This window comes from Rattus norvegicus, chromosome 7, assembly GCF_021556685.1.
Source record: "Rattus norvegicus strain SHRSP/BbbUtx chromosome 7, alternate assembly SHRSP_T2T, whole genome shotgun sequence".
In the NCBI taxonomy this organism is placed as follows: Eukaryota; Metazoa; Chordata; class Mammalia; order Rodentia; family Muridae; genus Rattus; species Rattus norvegicus.
Window position 1 is genome coordinate 68,859,025 of NC_141540.1, and position 15,137 is coordinate 68,874,161.

The window sequence follows — 15,137 nt, forward strand, 5'->3', positions numbered from 1 at the left end:
GTTCCCCATACAGAGGTCAGAGGATAGTATCTGGTGCTCGTCTTTGCCCTCTATCTTGTTTGAGGCAGGGCTTCTAGTTTTGTTCAATGCAGAGGACTGCATGGCCCAGGCTAACTAGCCCTGCAGCTCCTGGCCTTTTCTCTTGCCTCCATTGCCCATGTCTCTGTAGTAGCGCTGGGAATACAGAAGTTCATGTATCAGGCATGATACCTGATACAGAAGTTCTATATTTGGCTTTCTGACTTCCAGTGATTCAGACTCAGGTATTGATGCTTGTGTGGCATCCAGTGATTCAGACTCAGGTACTAATGGCTTTGTGTGACTTCCAGTGATTCCGACTCAGGTACTGGTGCTTGTGTGGTAAGTGCTGTTCCCAACTGAGTTGTCTCCTCATCTTCTGACAATACTTCTAGAAACCAGGAATGAAAACAAAGCACATTTGAATCTTTGTGCATTGACTTCCTGGCTTATTTTGAAATTTGTGCTGTCTGCCGCAGTGTTGTCTGGGAACAGAAGATAAAGTAAAGTAAATTGTGTTTGTTCATGTTACTGCTCTCAGTTTTCTCGGTCATTTTGAGCCTTTGCCTCCTGCTGAGGCATTGCTTAATCTCTGGATTTGCCAGGAATTTTCTCCTTAGTTATGATCTTTATCCTTCCTTTCTCTCATGCTTTATTTAATTTTCTTCTCACAGCCACAGCTAGTTGTCTAATTGGAATCTCAATATTTATACATGCAAATAGGTATGCATGCTAATTCCCTTTTACCTTGATATTTTTCAATATAGGATATTTTCTGTGTTGCTATTATTTCTCTCTTAAAGAAGAGTTGTAAGTGTGATGTGTTAAATTTTTTAAAATTATATTATGTATTTGCCTGTAGAACCCACAAGATATAACTTCAGTAAGAAAAGATCATGTTTTGGACAACATTGTTCTTTCCATAGAATTGTAGTAGAGAAGCCACCCCTAGGAGATTGCCCTTCCTTGTACCATGCTTCCTCAGTTTGCAATTAAAGATGGGGATCATTCTTCACTCTCCTTTCTTCTTGTTAATTCTCACCTCTCGTGGAGTTATTTAGCAGCACCTTTTTTCTCAGCCTGTTATTCTTTTCTCAGGCTTTTAGCATCTAATTTACAGCTCTGATATTTTAGGGCAAAGTTTTGTTATGAAGAAAGACAGATGAACATATTTGCTCCAAAGTCTAGTCAATAAGAAATACAGAGACTCAAATTCAGTGAATGCCATGCCTTTCAAAGACAGGGTGATGGCAGAGTTCTTGTCGAAATATGAAGCTACGGAATAAGAAGAGCTGTAGATGGAATTTCTACTTTGAGAACTAGCAGGTTGGAGGCTCAAGGTGGCCATTATTTCTATCAGAGTCTACCGCAGTGTTTCTCAGTCTTCCTAATGCTGCAACCCATTAATATAGTTCTTCATGTTGCAGTGACCCACGACCATAAAGTTACCTTGTTGCTGCGCCATAACTCTCATTTTGCTGCTGTTATGAATCATAATATAAATATCTGATATTTCAGATGCAAGATATTTGACTTCCAGAGGGATCATGACCTACAGGTTGAGAACCACTGGTCTGGAGTCTGGAGAGGAGTACTGTCATTCTGCTCTGGAGATACAGGGCTCAGTTAGGTGGACACGTGGAGTTAATTATCACATTCTCTTAGCAAAATGATGGTGTATCTCAGGAGACCTATTTAAACAGCAGAGGTAGGATGGATGTGGAGGAATGATCAGAAGTTCGAGGTTTTACTCAGGCACATAGTAGGTCTGAGATAAACCTGGGATATAGAAGAACTTTGTCTCAAAAATTAGGCTTATGGTTCTTCAGTTGACAATATAGATCGGTGAGTAAAACTCTTTTATAACATTCATGGAACTTCATGTCCAGCCTCTAGTGCCACATAAAACTGAAGGACAAAAAATAGGCACAGATACTTGAGTGATCGTTAAGATAAAACCAGAGAGTGAGTAGATCTTAGCCCCAGGAAAGTTGCTTGACTTCTTTCTGTCCTATAGATATATATTCTGTATTAAAGATACTCAATGTTACTGTTACTATTTTTGCATGAATATATGTTATGTTAAAAGTCATCATGAACAGGCTGGGACGAGGGGTCAACTGTTAAGAACATGTGAAGCTCTTATAATGGAGGGACGAGGGGTCAACTGTTAAGAACATGTGAAGCTCTTATAATGGAAGGACGAGGGGTCAACTGTTAAGAACATGTGAAGCTCTTACAATGGAGGGGTGAGGGGTCAACAGTTAAGAACATGTGAAGCTCTTACAATGAAGGGACGAGGGGTCAACTGTTAAGAACATGTGAAGCTCTTATAATGGAGGGACGAGGGGTCAACTGTTAAGAACATGTGAAGCTCTTACAATGGAGGGACGGGGTCAACAGTTAAGAACATGTGAAGCTCTTACAATGGAGGTGTGAGGGGTCAACAGTTAAGAACATGTGAAGAACATGTTAAGAACACGTGAAGCTCTTGCAGTGTGGCTGGGTTGGTTTCTAGCTGTCACACTGGGAGGGTCATACCTTCAGGGCCCCAGTTTTAAAGGAACTGACAGCCTTTTTGGTTTCTTTACAGGCACCTGCACACATGTTATACACATACTTAGACTAAGTTGCTCCCCGCCAAAGTAAAAATAACACAAATCATTAAAAAACAATCACAATGAAAATACTCAACTCATTACCACCTCTGTCAGTAAACAGATACTTCAAAGGCATCCTACTTGCCCTGATTATGATTCTCCCTCTCCAAAGGGGAAATCATTATCCTGTTACTTGTGACGATTATCTGCTTGCTTTTAAAATATTTTACAGCATACGTCATTAACCAGTATAACATTTTGCTTCTAAGTTTAGTGATTTATGTGAATGTAACCATTATAAATCTATTAGTTAGTCTTTCAAATGGCTTATAATATCTCTGATCGTTGTTTTTAGCCTGCATTTCTGAGGTCTTCTACTCTATGCATTATGTGCCCTTCTATATCTATAGGTAATGTTTACTTATGGGCGATTTTTCTTGAAGTTGAGTTTTTTTGTTTGTATAAGAAGCCATCTGCTTTGAGAACACACTTAAGTCAGATCTCAAATATTATGGTTGTCCTGAATTTTAATCTTGGCTTTAACCCTGGTGAACACAGTATTCTTGTGAAAGTTACTTTATTTCTTTGCTTTGCTGAGTGGGGATAATAACAGAACCCACTCTATGGGGCTGGGTAGCCTGAAAACAAACATATAAAAGGTGCTTAGAGCAGTGTGAGGTGGGGATGGGGTAGGGGAGCGATGACAGCGCTCACCAGCTGTTTAAATGTTATAACAATAAAGATTCTTGTACAGATTAAACGAGAGAGATTTAGTTAGTTTCTCTCTGACAAATAGCAGGTACTCGGTGATTATTGGTGAATTTCTCTGTTTTCTCTTTCATCCTCGATGGTATGGCTGCTTTCCAGACAGCAGAGGCTCCTGGGAGTCGCACTGTTGTATAAATGGGGATGCTACTGAAGCTCCCTTGTGTGTGTCGCTAAGTATCTGTGCTCCTGTCATGTGTTCTGTTCATTTCTTCTCCAGCAAGTAGTTTTGAAGTTTTCCATGCTTTGGGACTGGTGTTTGACTCTTGGGATGCTAAAGGGAAGGATCCATCCTAGTTTCAAAGTGGGGAAGTCTACACCAAAGCCAGGCTGAGGTCATTTATCTACCGCAAACCAAAGAAAGGGGAAGTTTTCCAGGATTATAGAGACCCGACCTTAAAGCATTGATTTGCCCCAGATAGGTAGGGATGAGTGGAAGATGGGTCAGAGTTCTAGGGACGCACTGTCTAACAAGCAGATGGCTTATGACATGTCCATGTAGATTAGCAGAGAAGAAACATTGTGTGGTCTTAGTATATTTTTATTTTCCAGTTGTGGTTGATGAGCTTGTGAGGAGACATGTGACAAGATTTAATTTTGGTGAAAACCTAAACTTCTCTACCCCTTATCTCTTAGCCCAGGACTGCCCAATAAAATACAACACAAACGCAGGACTTAACATTTTCTAGATGACTTATTGAAAAAGCAAGCAAAAATAGTTGAAATTATTTTAATGTTGTATACTATACTGATTATGTATATGCACTATGAACATGGTCCCTGAGTTAACGATAGCCTAATAGAGGGTTTGCAACTTCACCCTGAAATGAAACTGTACCCATGTAATACTAGCTGAACATGAAATCAATATAAATGTTATTAATGAGGTATTTCACCATTTTCCCTGCACTGAATCCTCGAAAAGTGGTGGTCGCTCATTCAATTCAGACTCAGGATTTTCACCCAGAGAAACACTTTCTCTGTATTTAAATTCACAAAATGACAGTGTAAAGTAGGATGTGGGATCTGAGAGCCCAAATCTTTTAAGTTCAGATTCCATTTTAGAAAACTTGAACTCAGATAAACTGACAGGCATTAGTTTCCAAGTTACCTCCCAACAAAAGCAGAGCCCAGCTCCAGTGTCTTGGCTAACCCCAACAGACCAGCATCTCTAGGTTAATCTTCCCCAACAATTCAGCATTTCCAGGTTAATTCCCAACAAGCCCACCCCCTTCCTAAGGAACACGAACACCAATGCAGAGGGAAACAGAAATTACATTTTATGGTCTGACTCCCAGCACCAGCCAATTATGCAAAAGGCCATAGTAGCTTCCCAAGTAGATGCTTGCACACGTACACGCACGCGCATGCGCACGCACACGCACACGCACACGCACACGCACACGCACACGGATTGCTGCTTTCTATAAAGCCTTACCCCCATAGGTATTTGGGCCTTCTCTCCAGCAAAGTCGTCTTGCTGTGTGAGGGCTGGCAGGCAGCCCAAGCTTGGGCTTGTGAATAAAGGCCCTGTTGTGATTTGCATTGGATCAGCTCCTGTCTGTTTCTTTGGGTCTCACTAACACTTCTCTGGCACTACACCTTCATGTTGTGTATTCATGTAAAAGCACTAAAAAATTAAAGTTAATTCTAATGACATCAAAGTAAAAGAAGTTACCCTTTTCTTTCTTTCTGGTCCTGCGTAGGGCGATAACTTCTATCGGACTGCTGTGAAGGAAGTTTTAAACAGAGTGATCACAGAAGATAGAGAGGCAGCCACCAAATGTGTTCCCCCGGCCATCCCCTTTCACATGAAGACGCACTTGACAGCAGCATGGTGTGGCTTTAGGTGCATTGCAGGTTGCCCTCACATAACCAGTCTATGGAGGACACAGAGTGCACTTTCCCTACTGTACATACCTGGGGCTTGAAAGCCAAGCTGGCTGAGATCTTGGCGCTCCTTAGGAGTTGGGCTCCCCACTTTAAAATTCTCCTTATCTTGTTATTTTGTTTTTTAAATCACTCTGTAAAATATTTAACTTTTTGAAGTCATGCGCCTCTTTGCGTGTCTGTGTGGTTATCTGCATGTGTATCATGCTTACAGAGGCCAGAAGAGGGTGTGGGGTTTGCTCTGGAGGCAGAGTCCTAGGCAGTCTCGAGGCACCCAGGGTGGGTACTGGGAACTGATCTCCAATCCAGTGCAAGAGCAGTATAGAACCTCACCCACAGAGCTGTCTCTTCAGCTTTCCCAAATCAGTCGTTTTAAAAATGATTCTTTCACTTTGTTTCAAATTTCTGTTTCAAGAAGTGCCTGCCTTTTTTTTTTTTTAATTTTTACTGAAGAATTTACATTGTTTCTTAAAACCTTGGTTCATGTTAAACTTCTAAAAATATCACAAGGGATGTCAATATATAGCAGTAATTAGCGTTTCTGTTCCTTAGGAAGGACTTTGAAATTGGTGTGACATTGTACATCAGGGGCTTAGTAAGGGGTTTATAAACTTATAACCAGCTGGAAGAATTATGTATTTGATTGAAGGATTATATGGAAGCTTGGTCTGGTGGCTTTTGATGAATTAGAGCATGGCGAAGTTTTCTGAAGAACTGTGATATAAGCAGTTGCCTGTGATGAATTCCTATCAATTGAGAAACAGATTGTATTTCTGGGAAAGGTAGCTTAAAATATTTCTTATCACTTTGGATGTGAGCTTCTTGGCATTCACTATTGAATAATTATTTCTGGATAGTGTTGTCAGAACCAGGCCTTCTAAAAATAAAGCAAACTCTCTTCAAATTAGCATTTTCTCAGGGTGAGGATGCATCAGTGAAACCCTATCTTTGTTTATGGTACTTTGCTCCCCCTCCTCCCTGAGTCCGTGGTTATGGTGTCCAGTTAATAATTATTTCTTATACCCACACGAAGCTTAGTTCTTGATCAATCCAGTCAAATGCTATCGTGAATCTCATGTGTTTGGCAACACGCAGGTGTTCCTTAATTTAGACACTAAGTGTGCTTTTCCTAAAGTGCTAAGCATATAAATAAAATCATATATAGGTGTGGCAGGAAAGTGGTTAGGAAACTACATTCTGTAAAGGGGCAGAGGGCTTGAGGAACCACTTTCTGTGTTTAGTTATTTTCAAGCCTTGACACTTCCCTTTCTCAGACTTAACTATTGTCAGGGTAGGCAACGAAGATGTGGGCATTCTTTTAAGAGAAACTTTCTCTTTGTTACAAATTGTGTGTGTGTGCATGTATGTGTGTGTGTGTGCATGTGTATGTACATGTGTGCATGAACACAGACACACACACACACACACATACACACACACACACACACACACACAAATGATTGGAGGCCAACAGTTTTTGTCAGGTATCTGCCTCTGTTATTCTCCAAGACTAGTAGTTCTTTCATGGAAGCCGAGCATACTTTCTTGCCCATGCTGGTTTGCTGGTAAGCTCCAGAGATCCAACTGTTTCCTCTTCCCCAGCACTGGGCTTACAGAAGAGCCCCCACCCCAACTGTGTCTGACTTTTATGTTGGTGCTGAGGATCCATGCTCAGCTTCTCATGCCTGTACAGCAAGAACCTTACTGACTGCATCTCCACCTCCTGCTCTGGTGTTTTAAGTAAAACTTCTGAGATACAGAAAAGGACCCATATAAAGTACCACAAAGAGCATGAAGAAACATCCGGAAAGTTGGGACCAAATGGCATTTCCGTGGCAAGCATCAAATTTGTGTATGTTTAGTAGCCTTGGGGGTTAATCCTGCACTAAACCCCAGAGCCCGATTTTAAGATTATAGAGATAGAGGAAGGGCCTGGGACTTACCCAAGAATGTGGTTGCTTTCTGAGGCACTGAATGTAATTTAGTTGGTGGATGTACCCAACATTGATTGCTGAACAGATTCTTATTGGCTTCCCGGGAATGTCTGGTGCCGTCATCACTGCTGAGGAAGGCTAGGCTTTATTCTTGGGATTCTGAGTTCTGGATGGCAGATTTGGCCCTGGGTCCTCTTGAAAACTTTCTGGAAAAATCAGAGGTTCTGGCCACCCTCTTTATCTGATAGCTGTTGTATTACTTAATCCTGGTCCACTGGATTTTGGTTAGAGGAGTGTGTTAGCTGAATTTAGCTATCAACTCAACACAACCTAGAATCGCTTGGGAAGGGGGTCTTAATGAGGAATAGCCTAGCTCAAGTTGGCCTGTAGACATGTCTCTTGGGGACCGTTTTAGTTTAATGGATATAAGAAGATGTGGTAGTGTTCGCGAGGCAGAGGTTTCTAAACAGTCAGGAAGGAGAAAGCTAGCTGAGAACTAACAGTCTAACAAGCAAGTTTGTGTTTTCCCTCTCTTTGCTCACCACTGTGGTTGGGATTTAAATGGGTGGTTGACATCCTGCCTTGACTTCCTTGAAATGATGGACTGTAACTTGGAATTGCAAGTGAGATCACTTCTTCCCCCTCCCAGGTTGCTTTCTGTCAGGGTGTTTGCCACAGCGACCGAACGGAAAGTGGGATGAGGAGTGTTTATTTGAGAGCATTATGGTATGAGCAGCATGATCTAAGGGAATATATCTCTACGGATTAGCTTACTTGTTCCAAAAATATCTCTTACGTTTAGGTCTGAGATGCATCATCAGGATATATTACATAGGTGGGGATATGATGCCAATGAGCGCTGTAAAAATGAAGAAAGACAATGACCTGCTATTCGGAAAGCTCTCTTACTCGAAGACATGGGGTGACTCTCATCTACTTGTTCATGTATACCTTTTCTGAGATAATACTCACCAGGGATTTTTTTCCCCTCTGTTAATTATATCTATGCTATGGAGTTTTAATGATATTAAAAAAATGCTGCGTTCATGAGCTTAACACAGTGCTTAGCATAGAAAGCATTCAATAGACAGTTGATATCGTTCTCACCGCATCTACTTCTATTATAACAGCTGCTGGTGTTAAATTATTTTGGATAGTAATAGCCTAAATAGAAAACATCCTTTTCAGACTCGCAGTTAAGCTCTGCACTAGTAACTCCATACGTCATCATATTTAACCCTCCGGAGGGTATAGTAGGGCAGTTATTATCTAATGATGGAAACCATAGCTCAGAGCTGCTAAGACGGTTTGTTTAAGCATTTTAGATAATTCATTTGGATTTGAACTCATTGTATCTGACTGGAAGTTGTTTGCCCCGCTAACCTCCTTGATGCAGTAAGTTTCTAGGTAAATGTAGGAGTGAGACAAATGGAGGTTCAGCCTAAGAACTCTCCTCAGTTGACTTTGATAGCCCATATGAACTAGCACGGAAGTGGATTGGGCCGGGGGGGGGAGCTTGGATATAATATCAGTTGGGTAAACTAAGTTTTCTTCACCCTTTCACAATCACCTCTAACTATTTTGGCTTTCCTCCTTTGCTAGTCCCAGGAGAAGTCAGCTTGTGGCTCAAGGAAGATTACCACTGTCTTGGTGGCTATATAAGATAGGAAAGAACTTACCACACAGAATCCGTTCCACGGGGCCATCCCAACATGTTAAGGAAAGGACTCCATGGCCCTGGGAAGGTTTGTGGAGTCATTTGCATTAGGAATACCAGAGGCATTCTTTGACGCCTGATATTTCTGTCCTTGCTAATCTCACCACTCCTTCACGTTTCCCTCCAGCCACTTGCTTTCTAAGTCTTCTGAGGCACCCACTCTTACCGTGTTCACCTAGAGGGCAGTGGACCTAATTAGAAGTGGAATGTGTAACACAGTAGCTATCTGTGTCTGTAAAGGCTGTTAATCTGGAATCAGAGGGCCACTTCTGTGGCCAGAGACCTTTCTTATAGCAGCAAGCTATACCAATTATTTTTCTCCAAGCATCATTTTGCATACTTTTAACTTATTTTGGCATGGGAAATTAGTTGGATAAGGAGATTAGCCGTGGAGGAAGTGATGCATAATGCTATTTGATGCAGCTCCGATATAAAAAGTATAAAGTAGTGGTGAACATTTATGGCCGGTTATGAAATTTATCAAAAATGTAAACATTGGTAAAACAGAATGAGCGTCTAAAGAGGGTTCGGAGGCGAGCAAGAGCTCTATATACAGAATTTTGATCAGGTGCAGAAATTTTTTGCCACATACTTGAAACAAAAATTTGGTCTTCTGTATGTTACCTTTTGTTTTCCAAAAGATTCTCCAAAGATAATTCATCTGATAAAGCTGCTATACGAGCCAGCTGTGCATTTTATAGAAAAACTTCTTATGGGAAAATGGCTTGAACACCAGGGGCACAGGCAGCTGACGTTAAACTGTGCCGTCCAAGCTGGAGATGGAATTGCTCTTTTCCTCTGAGTGTTGAAAACTACTGAGACAGGCAGAGCAGACCCAAGGCTTTGTGCCTTGTATAGAGTTTCACAAAAGAGCCCAGGTAATCTGCAACAAAAATTTACATGGTTCGCATGCAGATTCCTCATTCATGGCTTTCACAGAGTATACTTATTAGAGAAAGGCATTAAAAGGTATCCAATTTCACAGCAGCTGGACAGTGTTCAGTGCTCACCAAGCATACAATTAGACACGGCGCCCTCCTTATTACATTGCTTTGGATTGGGTTCTGACAATATTTGCAGCTAAAATCATTTTCATGTGTTAAAAATAATGAATGAAGGTGTCTGAGATTTCCAGTATAAATACAAGGCTATAGACCAAGGATTAATTTTGGTGTGCTTATAGCAGGGATTAATTATGGGTGTTGAGAGACATCATGCACAGGATGGATCAGAGTCCCGTAATCCTAGAGTTGAAAAAAGAATAATGTACTTTAATTGCAGAATGCCTCGTGAGAAGCTATAATTATTTATGATAGTGTTTAAACTGATGGTGGGAATCGACGGCTTGAGGGGCAGAGAGTTGGTGAGCGTCACTGTTTCTTCAGCTACTTTGACATCTAGTACACCGAGATAAGTGAGCTCTCGTCCGTTGGAATACTCATTTATTTTATGAAACCAACTATTATCCGGCTTCAGTGGGAGACAGGTTCTCTCCGCATTTATAAAGACGAGGATACTACATTATTTCTGCCACAGATCCTCTGAGGATTTAACAACAAGGCTATCAAAAGAGCTGCTGCTGTGACTCAAGACATATGACAAACTGGATTGTGGGTGTGGCCATTCATGGGAATTAGCTACCTTCTTCCCCTGGCAGGATGTTGGAAGAGGAAACCAAAACATCTGCAATTACGATGTAAGATCCCAAGGAGCTTACCTCTGCTGAGGAAGGAAGTGTCTGAAATAGCCACTGAGTTCCATGTTTTCCATTATTATCCTAATGACTGGATGTATGAATAGTGCGTACCACTGGGTGGAGACGGTAGAAAGTGTGACAACAATTGGGGGTGGGGCTTTGTGTTCAGCAGTTCAAATCTTGGGTTTTGCTTTAAGTAGATGCGAGCTGTCTTTTTTTTTTTTTTGGTAAGCAGAACAAATAACACTGCACTCAGGTTCTCTAAGAACAAGATTGTAATAACATATGTAAAAGCTTTAAGCAGAGCACTTCTGAGATGCTACAGTAAGTACTTAGTGTGTGTTTCCCACCACTGTTGCAGTGGCTCCTTTGTAATCAGGAATACAACGAAGTGGGCTTCCTTATCTGAGGATGGTTTATCTCTCAGGGTTTCAGTTTTACTCTGGGAGAGGAGATGAGCGTTATCTTTCCAATTTGAGGTTAAACAGCCAACTTTGACTTAAAAATGTAAGTCTACTTTGTGTAAATAGATTAAAGGTTTTCTTGTTTTCTCTTTTCTCTATCCTTATCGAGACTGATCCTTTATTCCGATGGTCTTTTGTGTAGCTTTGGCATCAAGGAATTGTCAGATGGTTTTATATTTCCTTTCCTATGCCACTGCTGTAGTAGTGTGTCACCTGCTGCCTCCTCAGGAACAGCATGAAGATTGATGTAGATTTGCTTGCTGTCCTTCCTCTGTAGACTTGCTCTTGGTTTGTCTCGCAATACTGAACTCTCTCTCTAGTTTTGGGGTCTTCTTATCCCTTACCCCTTATAACCCATTTCATGAAATTATCATTTTCCTCATGATTACTAATGTCCTAACCTTTCCAGAATAATATCCTGGAGATTTGGATAGCATAAACATAAATTTGGTGTGCTGAGGAATGACTTTGATTGAAAGCCTTTTTCAAGCCACGATGGTCAGTGGGCAATTGGCAAAGAAGGCTTTGGAAATGATGGGTCTGTTTGGTGGTATGATGCCTTGCATATGCTTGGCCCAGGGAGTGGCACTATTAGAAGGTGTGGTCTTGTTGGAGGAATTGTGTCACTGTGGGGGTGGGCTTGGATACCCTCCTCTTAGTTGCCTGAGGATGTTCTGTCTGTTCCTGGCTTCTTTTGGGTGAAGATAGAGAACTCTCAGCTCCTCCTGCACCAGGCCTGCCTGGATGCTGCCATGATCCCACCTTGATGATAATGGACTGAACCTCTGAACCTCTAAGCCAGCCCCAATTAAATGTTGTCCTTTATAAAAATTACATTGGTCGTGGTGTCTGTTCATAGCAATGAAACCCTAACTAAGGCAGGTGGTTACTAGAGATTTAAGCTCAAATGATCTGTTTCCAAATTCTGAAATCCTTTCTTTGTGACCTTGCCTTCACTTTCTAAAATGATATGCACTTTCCTTAAAGTAAACTATGGCTTAAACTTGAAGGCAGACCTTGTACTCCACCAAGAACTGGACTGAGGCCACACCCCCATTAGAGGTCTATCAAGTCATCAGGGGCCAAGAGGGGTCACGAGGGGTCTGTGCACTGTAACTAGGACTTCATTATCCCTAGGCACCTGATTCTTTCTGAGGGGCTAAGAGAAAGCTCTAGATTCCTTTTTCACGTTCTCAAACACTTTCCACTTCCCCATCACGTTCCGTAGTGAGCCTTCAAGGCTGGCTCTAACTGCCCTGTATTCCTTTCAAATCATTCTTCAAGAGAAACCACAAGCTTCTCCCACATCCCACTTCCCTCTAGGTTGGACTCCTGTCCTGTTTCCTTCATGTGTCAACCACAACCTTTCCTTTGCCTACACAGAGACAGCTCCCTAATCTCTTCTCTGAAAATGTCCCCATCCTCCTGAACCAGTAACCATGCAGGCCCTCAGTGGATCTTGCTTCCCTTCAAGATATCTTGAGCTCTCTTCCTCTGGCATCCATCATTAATCTTATAAAATGAAGATTTCTTGTTACTATTGACACTCTTAGGAAACACCCAGGTTTTGACTCATATGTCAATAGGCTTCATGATGTTCTACATGTCAGTGTCCCTATCAATGTACCTTTGAATTATTCTTCCGTATTTGCTAGTGATTTATCTTCTTTCACTATACCTTTTATTCCCATTTTAATTAAAGGCAATTTAATGTGTATGCCGATCATTCTTCTAAGACTTCATAAGCTCAGAACTTATTTCCTTGAATCCTTCTCCGACAATTCTGTTCTGCCTCCCATGGTCAGCACCTGTCCTTTCCATCACTACTAACTTCAGCTTGCACACAATTACACTTTCAGCTTCCTCATTTCTGATCTTTTAATTCCTTTTCTTCATGCGTCACACACTTTTCTACATCTCCCATGATCCTTTGTTTCCTCCAAGGTTTTGTCATGCCTTACTCCTACCATTTTATTTGCTGTCCTTAGTTTCTTGTTGTTTTTGCTTTCTTTTAAAATATGTTATCGAATATAATTTACAAAACAACATGCAGCCCAGGAGGTCAGGCCACCAGTGAGTGCAAGATGTTGGCTGTTGAGCTGTTTATTTTTCCATACTTGTGATGGTTACCTCAGTTGTAAAGTTAACACATCCAGGAGGAGAGGTCCACAGTCAAGAAAAAGCTCCAATCAACTTGGCCTGTGGGTGTGTCTGTTGCGCATTTTCTTGAGTAATGATACGGGGGTGGGGGGGAACCTACTCTGGGTAATGTCACCCCTGAGCAGGTGGTCCTGGAGTGTACAAGAAAGCTAGGCCAGTAAGCCAGAAGAAGCAATCCAGTGAGTAATATTCACCCCTCCATTTCTTCTCTCACTCCTGCCTCTAACTTTCTGCCTTGAGTTCTTACTTCGGTTTCCCCTCATGACAGACTTGGTTTGTAGCTCAAATATATCTTCTCCTCCCTCAGGTTGATTTCAGACATGGTATTATTGTATTGTATCAACAGAGAAGCAAACTAGTATGCAAAATGGGACCAAAACTGTGATGTAATGCTTTGACAGACTGGCCATATTATTTTGGGGGACAGGTGTGTGGAAGCTTGGAACTTTAGGCTGGAAAAGCCATCAGGTGCTCAGAGCTTCAAGGGCTATTCTGTAGAAACATGTAAGATTAAAATGCTGAAGGAAATGCAGATAATGGAGATGTGGTGCTTCAGCAGGCAGCCAAGACTTTATCAGGGCCGCTCATGTGGGGCTGAAGCATCAACTGTGATTAATGAGACCAGCAACACTGAGGTGAAATGTTCTGGGAAGTATTTTCTTAGGTCAGCATTGCAGAAACTGTGATCCAAAGGGGCCAAGGCTGTATCTCAAGCTGTCAGCTGGACTTGGTAATGTGTAAACATCTCCCTGGTGGCACTGAGTTTTGGCAGAATGAAAGCTACAGGACTGAATCATGCGAGTGGCTGAAGCCAGCAATATGAGAAACTAGGAGAGGCCACTGGTGAAGGAAGCCCAACTGCAGCGGAGACACCATCATCCTGGAGATACCACGGTAACCACAAAGGAGAATGTAAGTGTCAGAGTGCAGTTTGCCTAAGCCTCTGAGATAAGCGAACATGTTCTGTGGACAGCAGAGCCAGTGAGGTAGGGCTACTCTCGTTCCTTGCAGCACAAGAGGTCAGGCCACCCGTGAGGGCAAGATGTTGGCTATTATACTGTTGGAGTTTGAGTTTGCTCTATCTGATTATAAATGTGCCTTGTCTCTTCTTGGAGTAAGAGAGTATTTAACTTATTAATTTATTCTTTGATTTTAAGGAGCTCACAGTTAAGAGACTTTGGAACTTTAAAGAGAACTTCGACTTTCAAATTGTTGGATTTTTAAAAGACTGCAACATTTGAAAGTTTGTTTTATATTGTATTTTATACTGATAGTCTCATGAGCTCTTGGCATTCACATATGAAAATTATAGTTTGATAGTGATATTTGTTTGTAAGATGATAAGGGATGGACTCATGGTGTAAACACTGGGGAAGAGGGGTCCTCGGCTGAGGAAGTACCTCCATCAGCTTGGCCTGTGGATGTGTCAATGTTGCATTTTTCTTAATTAGTGATTGATGTGGGAGGGCCATGTTTACTGGGTTGGTACCATCCAGGAGGGCTTGGGTTAAATAAGAAAGCTAAGTGATCCAGCCATGGGATCAAACCACTAAGTTACATTCCTTCATGGTTTTTGATTCAAGCTTCTGCCTTGAGCTTTTGCCTTGCCTTCTCTCAATGGTAGACTGAAGACTATGAGCTAAATACACTCTTTCCTTCCCTTGTTGGTTTTGGTCTTAGCCTTAGCACAGGAGTGAAAAGCAAATTAGAACAACACACACACACACACACACACACACACACACACACACACGCGCACACACACACACACACACACACACACACACACACACACACACACATCCCATTCTTCAGTGATATTTACCCCATTGCCCTCTCTTGCACCATCTTCCAAACTGTTCCATTTCTTCTTTAATAATACTCCCTTCACTC

The 15,137-nt window shown here is 41.7% G+C and overlaps 1 protein-coding gene across 7 annotated transcripts in view; it reads left to right on the forward strand.

Moving 5' to 3' along the window:
- The window catches only part of Tafa2 (TAFA chemokine like family member 2), a 475,874-nt gene that overhangs the window by 242,730 nt on the left and 218,007 nt on the right, over nucleotides 1-15,137 (forward strand). Inside the window, exon 1 of one of the 7 annotated variants that reach the window (XM_087559022.1) lies at nucleotides 13,859-14,230. The exons of the other annotated variants lie outside the window; for them this stretch is intronic. The gene's annotated coding sequence lies outside the window, so the exon portion shown is untranslated. Of the gene's footprint in view, nucleotides 1-13,858; nucleotides 14,231-15,137 lie in introns of those variants that run through there. 7 annotated transcript variants of the gene reach the window in all.